The sequence below is a fragment of the Suncus etruscus genome, chromosome 2, assembly GCF_024139225.1.
Source record: "Suncus etruscus isolate mSunEtr1 chromosome 2, mSunEtr1.pri.cur, whole genome shotgun sequence".
Lineage (NCBI taxonomy): Eukaryota > Metazoa > Chordata > Mammalia > Eulipotyphla > Soricidae > Suncus > Suncus etruscus.
The window spans coordinates 57,025,163-57,042,950 of NC_064849.1; the positions used below are offsets into that span (position 1 = coordinate 57,025,163).

The 17,788-nt window shown below is 37.9% G+C and overlaps 1 protein-coding gene across 1 annotated transcript in view; it reads right to left on the bottom strand.

Annotated features, from left to right (window-relative positions):
* NUBPL (NUBP iron-sulfur cluster assembly factor, mitochondrial) overlaps positions 1–17,788 on the bottom strand; it is a 227,027-nt gene that overhangs the window by 60,167 nt on the left and 149,072 nt on the right. The gene's annotated exons all lie outside the window — the stretch shown is intronic.

Sequence of the window (17,788 nt, forward strand, 5' to 3'; positions counted from 1 at the left end):
AGTTTCATACTTTGATACTTCTTTTGGTCTTTCCTTATTTTGTCTACTTACGTTTTTATATTGACCTATTGTGTAATAATCTGCTTTCGTCTTTTCTTGTTACTTCCTTCTAAGTGTTTTTACATGAATGTTATTGTGCCATTTATATCTGAATTTCTAAACTTATTTTACTTTTACAGTTTAAATGATGACATCTAATATAGACAATATAGATATTAGTGAAGATCATGAGAATTTTAGTGGTTGTTAGGTGTGGTAACTTGTAGTTATCAAAATGAACAAATCAACTGTTATCAATTGTTCTTTGATATCAATTGATAACAATTATTGGTTAATATCAAAACCAACAATATCAACACTACTGTAAACATTACCTAAGCTATAATTATTCTTATGAGAAAAAATTTAGTGCCTAAGTCTATATCTCAGTTTAAGCCCCCTTATGTACTCTGACTTTTCTTAATTGCATTACTTTTATGTATATTTCTGCTTTGGAACAGGGTCTCCTTTTTACAGAAGAATCCTTAACATATTTTAGGGATAGTTTAGAGTAATGGTTTTGAAACTATTGGTCCATGGATGGCCATATAGAAAGCTTGAAAACCATTGGCCTTCTATTACTGATTTGAATTTCTATTTCTTGTTTTCTGCCATATGTTCTGTTATTATAATATTTATACTAGCTATTATACTGTATAGGCTTTATTTCTGTTTGATTGTGTGTTCCCATGTTTTCATCAATCCTTTTTTAAGCTTATTAATAATCTCTTCCATTGATTTATTCAGTTCATTGAACAGCAATAGCAAGATTGCTCAACAGTCTTATTCAGGTAGTTTAGAAAGTTCTCAGTGGGGCCAGATCAATAGAATTATGGGTAGGATATTTGCCTTGCACATGGCTGACCTGGGCTTGATCCCTGGCATCCCATTTGGTCCCCCTCAAGACTATCAGGAGCAAACTCAGGATTAAACCCTGAGCACTGATAGGTGTGACACCCCCCCCCCAAAAAAAAAGGAAAAGAAAGAAAAATAAAGTTCCAGGGCCTAAGAGTACACTGAATGAGGAACTTGTCTTGCATGTGATCAACTGAAATTTGATGTTTGGCACCACGTATGGTCCCCTGAATCAAGAGTGATCCTGGCCAAAGAGCCAGGCGTACAGCCTTAATAATGTTGGCTGTGGTTGAACCCCCTAAAATCAAATATTACTGGTATATACATTTTTAAATGGTTGAAAACTAACAATTTTTAAATGGTGAAACTAACATTGTTAATTTTAATATTAATTCTCTTATATTATAGAAGAGCAATTACATTCATTCATTACTTAAAGCAAACAAAAGTTAGGTCTGAAATCTACTAAATTGTGTATATGACAACAACTAATTTATAAATTTAGAAAACAGAGAGGCAACAACTCAACAAATTCTATCACTACCCAAAAACAAAACAAAACCAGTAATAACAACCTTTTCCCCTATTTTCCTTGGCAATCTTAACAAGAAAAGACCTAAAGACTTAATTGGTTATTTCCCATCCTTTATCTTGACTCCTTTTCCTCTACTAATTACAACAACTACTGGGTATTTTGTAGTACATAATGATCTAGTGTGCCTGTAAGCTCGAATTTAAATCATTAGTCACTAATAATACTGAAAACAGTTACTGCAGTTTCAATGTGCACTTCTAATACACACGAGTGTGATTTTTTTAAGTGTAAAATTTTTTAAGTGTAATAAATTTGTCACCCATTCCATGGAATGAAATAGAATACATACTAAGAGTCTCTAATATTTAGAAAATACATACAAAAAGTCTCTAATATATATTGACAGTGTAAGTCTATTTCTGTAAAGTTTTCCAAACAATGTCTCTTTCTAAGTGTAAGACATTTCATTTTATTCTCAATAAGGCTTAAAGTAAGGTGAAGTTGATATAAAGGCTCTTTCTAATTCACAACATTTTAGCACTGCCACTACTTGAAGTTAGACACTTTATAAAAAGTGTTCAAATACTTGCTAAAATAAATATGTATTTAGATGGATCTTCTATTTTACAATCTCATTTGATTCTTATAAGGGTGCAATGTAGGCAGGTATTTCACAAATTAAGATAAAGGGCCAAAAAGTAGTCAGACCTTAGCAAACATCCCTAAAGGCAAGTAAATAAAATAAAATTTTATAATCTTACAACATTGCAATACTAGTATTCCCATTTATATTTTAATGCAGAGCCTGAATATAACCAAATTTCCTTAAAAATTCTGTTATCCTAGACGTTGAAACAAAATTAATATTAAAAAGTATCAACTGCCCACAGGATTTTATACAGAGTATAAGAAAAAGATAACACAAACAAAATCCCCAAATGAAAATATTTTTCTCTCAAAGAAGAGTAAAATAAAATAAAATGTATGGTTTTAATAAGAGCTTTCTTTAGTTTATATATAGGAAAAAACAAAAAAGCAACCAAGTAAAGAAGTCACAGGATTAAGTTAGCAGGTTGATGAGAGTACTTAGAGCATGTATCTGTCATATTAACAGTGGTAAATGGTCAACTAGCTTTGTTGTTTATTCAATTAGTATTAGTTGTCTATCTCTTAGCTTTCCTTCTTTAAAATTCACATGAAAGAAATCATCTAGTATGTGCCTTCCCCTTGGACTAGTTAATAAACTATGGTAGTAAATGGCAAGATTTCATTTTTATTGTAGCTGAGCAGATGAGTGTGACATGCACATATATGTGAGTATGTGTGTTTCTTTATTCACTTTATCCATTTTTCTGTTGTTGGACACTTGGGTTATTTCCAAATCATGGGTACTATATATAGCATTGTAATGAAGTTAGGTATGTATACAGGCTTTTGTTTTTTACATTTCTTTATTTTTAATTTTTTTCTTTTTGGGTTGTGGTCACACCTATCAGTGCTCAGGTCTTACTCCTTGTGCTCAAGCACCACTTCTGGCTGTGCTTGGGGAACCATAAGTGGTACCAGGGATCAAACCCAGGTAAACCATGTGCAAGATAAGCACCCTAGATGTTATACTAACACCCTGGTCCAGTGATTGTATGTTTTTAATTAGAGTCCACGGAGTAAAATTTCCAGACATTAAGGTAGTTCTATTTCAATTTTCTTTTTGGTGTTTTGACTCACACTCAGCAATGCTCAGGGGTTATTCCTGGCTCTATGACTCAGGAATCAATCTTGGCGGGCTCAGCGGACCATATGGGATACCAGTGATTGAACCTGGGTCAGCCACAGTTTAGGTAAGAACCCTACACCACTGTACTGTTGCTCTGGCCCTCAATTTTCAATTTTTTGTAAAATCTCCACACTGTTTTCCAGAGATTACATCTCTACTACAAATAAATGAGATTTTGTTTTACCACATCCCCTTCAGCATTGGGTATTTCTAGAATTTTTGTATATGCTACTCTTATTAGTTTGAGTTCATATCTCATTTGTCATTTTGATTTGTTTTTCAAATAATCAGTGATTATGAACACTTTTTCGTATTCCTATAGGTCATCTATATGTCTTCTTGGTGAAGAATCTGGTCAGCTCTTTTCTCCACATATGAATAGGGTTCCTTGTCTTTTCTGTTGTTGTTGTTCTTTTTTTAAGGTATTTGGTATTTTTTTACATTAATTTTCATTGTTATCAAAGTGAATTACAAATCTTTCAGAGTAATATTTAAGGCACATAGAGACAATGAATGAGGGGCATTCCCTTTTCTGTTGTTGTTGTTGTTGTTTGGATTTTTGGGCCAGTGACACTCAGGGGTTACTCCTAACTATGCGATTAGAAATTGCTCCTGGTTTGGGAGACCATATGGGACGCCGGGGGATCTCACCACAGTCTGTTCTGGGCACCACCACTCTGGCCCATAATTCCTCTTTTAAAACTTATTTTTATTTATTTCTTCTATTATACACATAATTTTTCTCTTTCTCTCTTCAACTTCACCTGTTTTGGTTCTAAATGGTACAAAAACATACAAGAAAAAAGTCTTGCCTGGAATAAAAGCTCAGGTCAAAACCAGGGCACAGATTATGCAGACTATCATTTTTATCTCCTAATTCACCAGCAATATAATATGGCACCATCCCCTTTTGCATAGGCACTCTAAATAAGGGGAAATCTTATGCACAAAAACAAGCTCTTATCTAATTGGGATAAAAACCCATACTTTTTATAATGCAGGGACGTCTCCCACCCTGAACAGGTGTATTGTGGACCCAACTTAGACTCCATGTTGTTTTCGTTTTTAATTATTTTTTTAGTTTAAAAGTCACACCTGTTGGTACTCAGGGCCTACTCATGGCTCTGTGTTCAAGGATCACTCCTAGAGGATGTGATCAAGAAGACAATAGGTGGTGTAGGAGATTGAACCACTATTGGCCATATGCAAGACAAGCATCTTAAACTCTGTAAATTGGCTCCCTTCTGACATTTTTGTCAGTTTTATGGTATACAAATATTTTCTCCCATTTGGTAGGGAGTCTTTTGCTTTACTCGTAGTTCCTTTAGCAGTTAAGTAGCTTTTAATTTAATGTGGTTCCTTATAATTATTTTTACTTTTACTTTGTTAGTTTAGTTAAATAATTGAGTCATCACTGAAGTGTACATCATGTACAATAAAGTATAGGTTTTCCTCACTTTATTCTAAGGATTTAGATCTGTCAGCCAAGCTCAGAATCTATCTTGAATTAATTTTTGTGTGTGCTGTGAGATAATGTGTGATAATTCTACTCTTTTTTTATTTTTTATTTTTTGTTTTGGGCCACACCCGGCGGTGCTCAGGGGTTACTCCTGGCTGTCTGCTCAGTTATAGCTACTAGCAGGCACGGGGGACCATATGGGACACTGCGATTCGAACCAACTGTTGTATATGTAAACATTTTATGAGATTATTATGTTACTGACCCTACCCTGATCGGTGATTGTGCCCTACCCTAGGGTGTGACCTGGCATTCTGCCCCCACCCTAGGGTGGTACCTGGTTCTGCTTCCACCATTGGGTGGTATCTGATCCCATCATTGGGTGGTACCTGATTCTGGGGGATAAAAACAAGGGTCTGTGGAAGGCAAAGGGCTTTTTGGCTGGAACTGAGGCTGAGACTTTGGACTTCAGTCTTGTCCACCAAATAAAGCTAATATTTCCACAAGCCTGACTGTGAGCTGTTTACCCGCCACTTTACCTCAGAACCGTCGGCTGGACAAGGTGGCAGACGCATGCTCCGAGCTGGAGGGGAAAGATCTCATCCTCCATCCCTCCATCAGTCAATCTTTTCAGGGGCTGACTTGCAACATAATTTTATTTATTTATTTATTTACTTATTTATTTTGGGTTTTGGGCCACACCCGGCAGTGCTCAGGGGTTACTCCTGGCTGTCTGCTCAGAAATAGCTCCTGGCAGGCACGGGGGATCATATGGGACACTGGGATTCGAACCAACCACCTTAGGTCCTGGACTGGCTGCTTGCAAGGCAAACACCGTTGTGCTATCTCTCTGGGCCCAATTCTACTCTTTTTGCATGACTAACCAGTTTTCCAATACCATTTGTTCAGGAGGTTTCGTCCTCTTTCTGCGTTACTCCTTTGTCATAAAGTAATTGTCCATACATCTAAGAATTTACTTCTGGGATCTAAGTTCTATCACAATGATGTGAGAGACTGCTTTTATTCTACTATTGCACTCTCAATTTGGAAAATGCAACACATCGCAGGTTATTTTTTTTTTCTCAAAATTGCCTTAGCTATTTAGGGAGTTTTAAAGTTTCATTAAAATTTTAACAATATTTGTTATATTTCCTGAGGAGTATTATGGGAATTTTGATATGGACTGTATTCAATCTGTATAGTTCTATGAGTAGAATGGTCATTTTAACAATGTTAACCTTCTCAATTTATGAACATAGAATTGTTGATGTATGGCATTTGGACTTGGACACACACCTTGGGTAATGCCATTATAATGATGTTTAAGCCTGACACACTTCATGAATATGCCAGGTATAAAAGAAAAAAATTGGACCTTTGCAGAGAGGCCCAGGATAGTGACCATAGCAGCACCTAATGGCTCCAGGGGACCAAAGATAATGCATCAATAAGATGATGCCTGCTTTTTTATCTATTCCTTTTGCTTTCTCTCTTGTACCAGACCTTTCTCAACTCTCTGGCTGGTAAATTTCCACCTACTTCTCTTTTGAAACCCTTGGGCATCAGTGGCAGGCCTCAGACTCCAGGAGAAATAAAAAAGATACTTGGTTGCTACCCCAATAAGACACCACCTAGCTTCCAAAGCAAAAGGACACCCTCTCAGCCCCACATCTTGTGCCCCGGCAAGAAACTACAACCAACACTGCACCGACTCATGCTTTGTGGCCCTTCTTCTCACACATACCCCAAATATGACTGTTGCATACTACTAGATTCAGCTCCAGAAAGATCCCCAGCTCTAGGACACTACCTTATTTTATCCCTTACTGCTGCAAATCATTTCTAAAACTCAACAAGATCGGGGCCGGGCGGTGGCACTAAAGGTAAGGTGCCTGACTTGCCTGTGCTAGCCTTGGATGGACCACGGTTCGATCCCCCAGTGTCCCATATGGTCCCCCAAGTCAGGAGCAACTTCTGAGCACATAGCCAGGAGTAACCCCTGAGCGTTACCGGGTGTGGCCCAAAAACCAAAAAAAAAAAAAAAAACAAAAAAACAAAAAAAAAAAAACAAGATCACAGTATGTGATAAAAATGTGCCCTGGTTTTCACCCCCACAAGAATATCTCAAAAGAGTTAATGGGGAAGCCTATCTTTTCCTTTATATGTTTAATACCTCTATAATAATACCTCTTAGTCTGTTTATTCCCATTTTTTTCTTTAATTACTTTTATAAAATTTATTTTTATTTCTTCTATTATATATATATATATAGTTTGTTTGTTTCCTTTAACTTCACCTGTTTTGGTTCTGCTTGATACAAAAACCTACAAGAAAAAGTCTTGTCTGGGAATAAAAGCTCAGGTCTAAATCAGGGCACAGAAATTGTGTAGCCTGTCATTCTTATCCCCAAATGCACCCACAATATAATATGGCACCATTCCTTTTTGCAAAGGCATACTAAAAAAGGGGGAATTTTTATAGAAACAAGCTCTTATCTACTAGGGATAAAAACCCATACGTTTTATAATACAGGGGTACCTCCCACTCAGAACATGTGTCATATACACCCAACTTAGACTCCATGTGACCAGACAGTGACCATCTAATCCTGAACCCTAGGTCCCAGACAAACACAGTTCCCTGCAACAGCACCAAGAACCAAACTCCTAATACTGCTCTGGCACCAAGTTACACCAGTTTTGATATCATATCCTGGTAATGAGGAAATGGCAACAACTTGATCTAAGAGCAGGTTGTCCTAACTCATCACCTAACGATAAAATGAAATCAGAAGATACATCATCCTTTGATCTGTGCAAAAACCAAGATTGCTAATTACAGAAGACTGACTTTGACAACCATGACTGGGCAGAACTTATCCTGAGACCAATAAGAAAGACCATATCTTGGGCTTTGGCCTAAAATTTGTACAATAACCAAGATCTCTAATTCCAGAGGTTTGACTTTGACAATTGCAATTAAACAGAACTTATGGAACTATATGAAAGAGTCTATCCTATGCTTCATCCTAAGATCTGTGCAAAAACCAAGACCACTAATTACAGAAGAATGATTACAACAACATGATGGAAGAAGAACTTCTAGAACCGTAAAGAAAAACTCTACCCTAGGCTTCATCCTATGACCTGTGCAAATACCAAGATCTCTAGTTACAGAGGTGTGATTTTATCATCCATCCACAACTGAGTGGCATCATAAAAAAACCTTTGGTTGTGAAAATGAGCTTCTACAGAGACTGTAGTTATTCCCATGACAGTATGCTTCAAGGGCAGAAAAACCTTGTATCTTTTAGGCCAAGGGAATTCCCTTTCTAATTTCCCCAATACTTACTGTGACAATGCATAAATAAATAAATAAATAAATAAATAAATAAATAAATAAATAAATAAAATTTAAAAAGTACAAAACCTTGCCACACCAGTCCCCCTTTCTTTTTTTATTTTTCAGTCTCGTGGTTATTATTTGGTTGTTGTTTTGTTGTTGTTGTTGTTGTTGTTGTTGTTGCTATTGTGCTTTTTTGTAGTTGCTGGTTTTGGTTTTAGTTTGTTTTTTGTTTCTTTTGTTTTGTTTTTTGTTATGTTTTTCTTTCTTACTTTCTTCTTTTAAATTGATCTTTATAATCTCTAGATGAACGCCCAGTTTTTCTTTTCTTTTTACTTTCCTTTATTTTTCAAACAGAACTACATAACTTGAATCATCTTGTCCTGCCTCATAAATTGAGGGGGGAAAATGGATGGTACCAGGATGAACACTGAGTAGAAATAAAAATTATCAGACTTGAACACCAAACCCGAGCCAATGACAACAGATACCCAATCAACAACAAATTATACACAGAGGGGACCAGTTACACTAGCAGTCCGGGGGGCAAAGGAGGGAGATATGGGACGCATGCTGGGCACAGGGGTGAAGGGAGGACAATACTGGTAGTGATAATGCCCCTGATTCATTATCAGTATGTACCTTAAATATTACTGTGAAAGATTTATAATTCACTTTGTTCACAATACAAATTAAAAATAAAAGATATTTGGTTTCTCTACTCTCTCAGTCCTGGGTGGGCTATTGCCTCCCTGGGTGGGCACAAGGCCCACCTGGCAGCCTGGCCCCATGGGCCCCTACAAGCCTTGCAGCACTGGGTACTAGCAGCCTTGAGCCTCCGTAGTCCTGACAGCTTTGGGCCTTTGCATAGAATATTTTCCATTTCCTTGTACTTATTGCGGATTCTTTTTTTTTTTTTTTTGGTTTGTTTTTGGGCCACACCCAGTGATGCTCAGTCACTCAGGGATTACTCCTAGTTATGCACTCAGAAATTGTTCCTCTTAGTCCAGGGGACCAATATCCCACCCACACCAGGCGGGTCTTCAGGGCCATGCCTGGTTAATCAGGCCCTGGGGGGAGGGGGGAGAAATTCCTCCCTATGCATCCAAAAACTACAGAGGCTCAGCTGGGCTCAGAACACTCCGCATGCCAGGATTTCTGGGTGCCTTTTACTGGTTGGGGGCTCTGGGCAGGACAGCTAGCCATAGGCCCCCTGGGCTGACCACTTAGTCCAGGAGACCAATATCCCCCCCCACAACAGGCGGGTCTTCAGGGCCACGCCTGGTTAATCAGGCCCTGGGGGGAGGGGTGACAAATTCCTCCCAATGCATCCAAAAACTACAGAACTGTGCGGGGGCTCGTGCCCCCTTGCGCACTTTATGTATTAAGAGTATTCCTTATCCTTATGTTATGTTTTGCGTATCCAGAATGTTCATTTTGTATTCTGCCCTTTCCCACACCCCTACAAAGCTCCTTTTTTACTCCTTAACTCTCTAACTTCCCCAAACGTCACTAACCTACATTACTCTTTTTAACTTCAGTACTGTACAATCCTAATCACAGACCAAAGCCGTGCATTGTGTGTAACAACCCCAAATTGTTTCAAGAGATATAAAATGGACACGTATTTCTTTAGAATATTTTGTGTTTTTTCTCTGACAGCTATAATTCTTACTAAATGTTGTCTAATACAGTGACGATTCTAACCACTTTTTATCTTCTCTTTATGAGCTGTTTAACAAGGAATTTTGGTAAAAGAGTCCCCCAGTTTAATGCTTATGATTGAACCATATCATGGGAATCGTTGGACTTGTTCTTATGACCCCCATATGCTCCATTAACTCCACGTGGCATTGCTCCTTTTTTTGCATAGGCACATTAAAATGGGAAAATACTATGCATACAAATAAGATCCTATCTAATAGAGATTGGAACACACAAATCTTGTAGTGCAAAGGGACCTTACACCCTGAACATTGACATAATGACCTGGCACAGACCTCTGAAGAAAGGGCATTTTTCCATTCACCCCTGAACCAGGGAAGCCATCCATGAAACGTCCAGGCTTGTCTATAACATCACCTGGAAGCAATCCTCTACCTCAGAAGAGCCTACACTGCTCAGACATCGACCTGCTCAAAAGAGCTTCCCTTAACACTGAGAAGACTTAACAACAACAAAGACCTGCTTACAGGACAGGGCTCCCTGCATTGCCCTTTGATTGTGAAGTGAAACAAGAGGACGCTCCACATCCTGACTTCAATGTAAGATATGCAGATTCCAGGATCTTTAATACAGAAACATGATACCAACAACAGACTGTGTGAAAAATAAAAGTGTGTTGGCACTACAGACAATGTCTTGGAATGGACGATATAGCTTGCCTGGAGCCTAGAGTTGATCTTGTGCCAGGAAACTTCAGGGGTCGGGTCTCTTTGTATTTAGGCCAAGGTTATTCCTTTCCATGTCCCTCATATTTTGGTGGGCCTATGCAAACAACAATTGCCACTCTAACACCATTTTTACTGTGCTCCTTTGACTCTAATCCTTAAAAAGAACCCACTTAAAATTTGAGGTTAACTTAAGCTAATATGCACGTACATGAAAATGTAAAAAAATACTATGCCTGTAATGTTTAAGGAGTTACGTAATTTTATGGCTTTAGATTGCCTTGTGTGCTGTTAAGAAATATTATAATGTGTTACAATCTGGGGACTTGAGGGACAAAGTAATTGTACATGGATTCTGTCTTATTTATCTTAATGTTCTTTGGCTGAAATTTCAAAGTTAAGATATCAGTAAGGGGACTTCTGAGAATTATGTTATGGGTGATTGTCCTTCCACTGTAACTTTACCATGTCCTCTTTCTTTGCATCTTTCTTCTCATAATTAAAAATAAAAAATTAAAAAAAAAAAAAAGAAATTGCTCCTGGCTTGGGGACCATATGGGAGGCCAGGAGAGATGGAATCGTGGTCCATCCCAGATCAGCTGTGTTCAAGGCAAACGCCCTACCACAGCTCTGGCCCTAATTTTTCAGATTCTTTTAATGGTGACTTACATTATTCAATAAATAAGTTTTTCTCACTTCCTTTGTTAAGTGGATTCCTAACTTACTTATTTTTATATTAATGCAAATGGTATTCTCTTTTTGGGGGTCGTTCATACTTGGCAATGCTTAGGGATAACCACAGGCTCTGCATTTAGGAATCAAACCTAGCAATGTGGGGGATTATATAGGATGCCAGGGATTGAACCCAGGTTGGCCACATGCAAGGCAAACACCCTATCCATTGTACCATCTGTCTTCAGATTGCAAACAGCATTTTTAAATGTTTTTCTCCTTTACATCAGTTAGCATTTTTTTCCTTTTAACAATTTCCCACAGATCTCTTATGTTTTCCTAACTTTAAAAATTTCTTTACTTCTTCAAAATGTCTGCCCCAAAGGTAGGCAGGGGTGAAGGTGGAAGGGAACCTGGGGACTCTGGTGGTAGGAAATGTGCACTGGTGAAGGGTGTTATACATTGACTGATACACAATCATGAACAACTTTGCATCTGCGAAAAAAATTAATTATGAATAACTTTGTAACTATGGTGTTTAAATAAAGTAATTAATAAAATTAATACTTCAGTTCTTTTTTTTTTTTTTTTTTTTTTTTTTTTGGTTTTTGGGCCACACCTGGTGACGCTCAGGGGTTACTCCTGGCTATGCGCTCAGAAGTCACTCCTGGCTTGGGAGACCATATGGGACGCCAAGGGATCGAACCGCAGTCCGTCCAAGGCTAGCGCAGGCAAGGCAGGCACCTTACCTTTAGCGCCACCGCCCGGCCCCAGTTCTTTTTTTTTTTAAGATTATTTAAACTACATATCCTGAAGCAGCTAATTCATTCAACTTCTATTATTCTAATACTGAGTCCTTCCTTTGTTCACCTTCTAGATTCTTCATATCAATCATTTCTAATTGATGCTTTCTCATATTTTCTCTTCCGTTATTGCTCATTTCTAATGCTCTTTTCATTTTTTCCAGGTAACTAACAGTTTTTTTTTTGTTTTATGTATTTATTTATTTATTTATTTATTTATTTATTTATTTATTTATTTATTATTTTGGCTTTGGGGTCACACCTGGTAGTGTTCAGGCCTTCCTCCTGGCTCTATGCTTAGAAATCTCTCCTGGTAGGCTCGGGGGACCATATGGGATGCCAGGATTTGAACCACCATCCTTCTGCATGCTAGGCAAATGCTCTACCTCCATGCTATCTCTCCGGCCCTGAGGGTTTTTTGTTTTATAATGTCTTTATTTAAACACGGTGATTACAACATGATTGTAGTTGGGTTTCAGTCATACAAATAATACACCCCTTCAGCAGTGCAACATTCCCACCACCAATGCCCACCACCTCCCTCTTCCCCCACCCCCTGCCTGTATTCAAGACAGGCATTCTACTTCTCGTACTTATTAACATTGTCATGATAGTTGTTAGTGTAGTTATTGCTCTTTTCAAATCAGTGAATCATTTGTAAGTCCCATTAATGTAGATAGATTTCTGTTTTTTCATTGAGTGTGGTGCAATGTGAAGAGTAGGTATAAGGGGAAGGTTTTATGCAGACCTAGATGGCAATCTTATTCACTTACTAATTCACCAAGACAATATGGCTGCATTTGTATTCCTAAAGTTGGACAGGCTAGTGCTGTGCTGCAGATGCTGGTTACTGATCATGGCTATCAAATCAATGCACAATAGATTTGGGCAGAAAATAAGGATCTGAAGTTAGGAGCACCCAATGATAGATGTAACCCTAAAGAGATTTAGCATCTATTAGGGCATTTGAATATGCAAATGCCTGGCAATTCTGATATTGCTAAATTCAAGCTGGCCTTAGAATCTTGAATGGTTCAATCCTATTGAATGGTTCAATCATTCCAACCAAAAGCTTAAACATAGACATGTGAGGCAATGATGGGTTATTTTCTGCTTTCTGTTGTCTTTCCAAGCCCTTTTCACCCTGGGCATTCATTTGTCTGTATGCAGTCATCAGATGTAAATTCTGAGGGGGATGATTTTGTTTAGCCTGGAGTAAAGCAGCTGCTACTCAGTCGGCTATTATTCTGACCCTTCTCTGAAATAGAAGAATTTACCCATGGGTTGATATTTTTGCTATGAAAAGGTTCAGAAATCTTGAATCCCCTTACCAGCTTGCGGAGGCTAACTGATGTACACCTGGTGTAATGCTGGCCTGAACATCTTGTCTGGCTTAGTTCTTGACACCAAATCAGGTTTTGAAAAGCAGCACTGTTAAGGAAGGCTCCTGCCCATTTCTCCCTTTTCCTAGGACAGAAGTTTCATATTGCCTTTTCAATCCTTGCTCACTTCTATTCACAGCCCTTCTTCTGCCCACCTCCACTCAAGTTACTGCACGCTGTATCATTCAAGATCCACTGTTACTCCTTGTTCCATAGCACAGCGATGATAATTGAGTTCTCCTGTGAAACTACCCCAAACAGGATTCTGTATTTGACGGCATTACTTTGGGGGGGGTTTGTTTTATTTATTTATGGCTTGGAGGCCACATTTAGCAACACTCAAGACTACTCCTAGGTCTGTGCTATGGGTTGGGGAATGGGGGAGAAGATGTGAAGGAAAAGTTGCTGGTAGTACTTGGGGAACATGCAGTGCCAGAAATCTAATCTGGACCCCCTGTATATAAATTTTGTGCAAAGTCCAATAATCTATCATTCTAGACATTTTAATTCAGTTTAATAATAGGGAGAGTGTGGGGTCAGGGCTCCCAAGCATTGTTCAGGGGCCCCACTGGTAATTCTCAGCCAACTGGGCTTGCAGTTCAATGCAAGACCCAAAAGATATAATGTTGCTTGGAACTTGCAGTGCTGGGATGCTGATTACTCTAGTGGTGTTGAGGGTTTGAAGAGTTGTAGCCAGTATTGCTGCAGAGCAATGTAATGGCAGGAATCAAACTAGAGTCTGGTGTATGCATGATATGTTCACCCACCACTGGACCAGTTCCTGGTCCTTTAATTCAGTTTTTGATGCATTTTGTTGTAGTACTACGGAGAAAGTTCTCAGATGGTTTCTTTTCCTGCCACCTGCATACCATCTCTGATATACAATATTTTAAATCTAAAGTTCAGAAATAAATTTGTTCATTTTCAAAAGCATTTTACTACCTGGCTCTCTATTAAATTTTATATGGTTCAGATTTGGTAAGGAAAATATGTATTAAATTTCTAAAAGTTTGACTTCCAGATTTACTCCCCATATTCCAAGGGGACTAAAAGTAAACAAGGATGAGGCTATCTTACATATAAGTTCACAGTGAATCATATTTACTGCCTAATGTTCACCTACATAAAGTGTTCTGTAATTCTTCTTAAGTTCATAATCTCTTCTTCCCTTGATTCCCCCATATCATAGTGTTTCAATCTCAAAAAAAGTCTTCATTCTTGTATAATAACTATCAATGTTCTCTTTCTAGTTATTATATCAATCCTTCCTCTGGCTCTGTTTCCTAGAGAACTTTTTAACCCAAGGACTATGAGACTTCTGGTAATATCCATAAAATTAATCTTCTCTAGATCATTTTATATTTTCTTAAGGAAAACTACAGTATTAACTAAATTCTAAAAAAGGTCTGAGAACTTTAAAAAGTAAGGAATCTAGGGGAAAACTTAGAAAATTCACTCATCTTGGGTTCTTTGTCATGCTAAGAATTCACCTTTATGTGAGTAAAGAAAGAACTGTTGATTTAAATTTTTATTAATAAGTTCTAAATAAATCACATTTTGTTTAATATAGCCTTTTAAGGGTTGAAGTAATAGTGTAATGGGTAAGACACTGGTCTTACACAAGTTTGATCCCCTGCTTCCCTTTAGTTCCCCCCTGAGCTCCACCAGAAGTGATCTGAAGCACAAAGCCAAGAGGAAGTCCTGTGCATTCTTGGGAGTGACCCAAAAATGCACAAAATGCAACCTTTAAAAATATATTCTACTCAGAGCTAAAGAGATAGTACAGTGCATAAGGAATCTGCTTTGCACAAGGCCAACCTGAATTCAATCACCAGTAAGAACTAAGTCCCTGCCAACCCACAGCAAGTCCCCTCTGCTAACTAAGAACCAGAAGTAAATTGCCAGGTGTGGTCCCCACAAAAAAACAATAAAGAAAAAACACTAAAATATATTCTCCTCTATCCTCTTTTTTGCTTTTTTGTTGTTGGTGGTGGTGATGGTGGTGGTTTTTGGACTACACCCAGCAGTGCTCAGAGGTTACTCCTGGCTCTGTGCTCAGAGATCACTTCTGGCAGGCATATGGGATGCTGGGCTTTGAACCAATGTCAGTCCTGGGTCGGCCACTTGCAAGGCAAATACCCTACCACTGTGCTATCTCTCCTCTATCCTCTCATTTTAATATAAAAATATTATTTCTAAAAGCAGAAATTTTGCTTATCAAGTACTAGAGGGCAGAGAGAAGGGAGTTATTGTTTAGTGAGTGCAGTTTCAGTTTTAGAAGTTGAGAAACTTCTGGCAATGGACAGCAATGTTTGCACAACAATGTAAAAACACTTAAACTATTATGTATACATTACAACAATACAAAAATATGCTTTTGGACCCTCAACCAAATAGCTCCAAATCTTGAACTTCCAAGCAACCAAACCATTCCAAGTAGATCAATTCTGAGATCTTTTCAGAACAGGGATGAGCAGATTTCCCTTCATCCTGGCTAGCTCTAACAGCTATCAAACCCAACTTCCCCTGCCATCTAAACATGCTTAGTTCCATAGCTCCTGAACACCTTCAACTTTCACAATCTTAACAGCCTACTAGGAGCATAGAAAGTTTGATGGGCAAGGCATATAGAAGCCCACCGAGTCCAGTGGTGAAAACAGCAACACAGAAGGCTCAACAAACACCAGTAGCTCAGTAAATCCTCAACAACTTTAGTAACACCATGTAAGATATAACAACCCATCATCACAAATTTATCTTTATTGATTATGTTTTGATAACTCCATCTGCCATGTTGTTGGAACAAGTAATATAAAGCAAATTTTTTATGTAACTATTAAGGGGTCAGGCTTGGGATGTGGGACAGAAACTGCAGATATTGGCAAAGGGAACACTTCTCCAGAGTTGGGACTCGTTTTAGAACACTAAATGCCCAAAACAACAGTATTCTGAACAACCTTGTAAATCACAGTGTTATAACAAAAATAAACACATGCCTTTTTCCTCATTTAATATTAATCACCTAGTAAGGCAGAATCTACCAGAGAAATAGATAAAGAAATCTGGTTAAATTTTAGGATATAAGAAAGGAATCTTCAAAGTAAGAATAGATCTTAACTCTAATCTATACATTGTAGATTTTAGGATACAAACACAAATTAAAACACAGTGATAGTATCATATATCCTCTCTAAACACAAGGGTTCTTATATCACTAAAAGCTAAATTGCTTATGGACATCATTATATCTGTATGAAGCAAATTAAACTATTCAGATACTAAGTGACAGCTCAGGGAGTAAATGATAATTTAGCCCAAATGTATCCAAGTATTACTCATATGAGTACTGTAAACATTTTAAAAGCATAAGGTATGCATTTCAAAGTTCTTGAAGCACATTTTATTTAATAAACACTTAACAGTGTTCCTAACATTTAGAAATAGAAAAGTCCCCAAACTGTGCAAAACTAGGAATGATATAGCACACTAATTATAAAAGGATAAAATTACTTTCCTGTGTTACCTCACTTTATTCCCATCTCATACTTTATACCTCACTAGAGAAAAAAGTCTCAGATTCCTTCAGGATTATAGATATATTTCAGCATCAAAGTGCTAATAATTCATATTAATGAGGCCATATGATACTTCTAGATGATATATTTATCTTATTTAAAAACCTAAAATCTATATCTCTTCATAAAATTGGTACTCTCTCTTTATTATTGCCAACTGAAGTTCTATTACTTTGGATTCTTGGCTCAAAGAGCTGCAGCACATGCTTTGCAAGCCAGAGTTCCTGGTTGATTACCAGTTGCAGGGTTCCTCAGTACTACTGGGAGTGGGTATTCATCTGGAAAAAGCACACAAGCACCACCAGCACCTCCAGGTGTGAGCAAGTCAGCCCCATCATAGCTGGACTTAAGGAATACCACTCTCACCACTGTATTGTCTAACTGATGAGTACAGTCAAGCTGATTATACCAAAATGGTCCCTTGGCCTCCTGAAAGTCACCCAGGTGGACTTTCAAGTTGGAGGGTTTTGTTTATTTTTTAATTTTTGGTTTTTGGGCTACACCCATTGACACTAAGGGGTTACTCCTGGCTATGCACTCAAAAAATCACTCCTGGCTTGGGGTACCATTTGGGATGCCGGGAGATTGAACCGTGGTCTGCCTAGGTTGGGACGTGCAAGGCAAATGCACCACCGCTCCGGCCCCTCAAGTTTTTATATATAAAAGATTAATAGCTATTTCTCCAGTGGAATACAGTACAATCATTATGAATGGAACATAAAAGTTGATTGCTACCACTTAAATTCCATAACATAAAAGTATACTGTGGTACTGCCTCCAGTACCATTATAGTATTGAATACTTAATATAAACTAATATATATTTATAACTCTCTTGTCTTTTTTGTGTGATTTGTGGCCATATCCAGCAGTGCTTTGGGGATTTCCTGAGTCTTGCACTCAGGGATTATTCCTGATAGGGCTCAGGAACCACATGGGATTCCAGAGATAAAATCTGGGTTG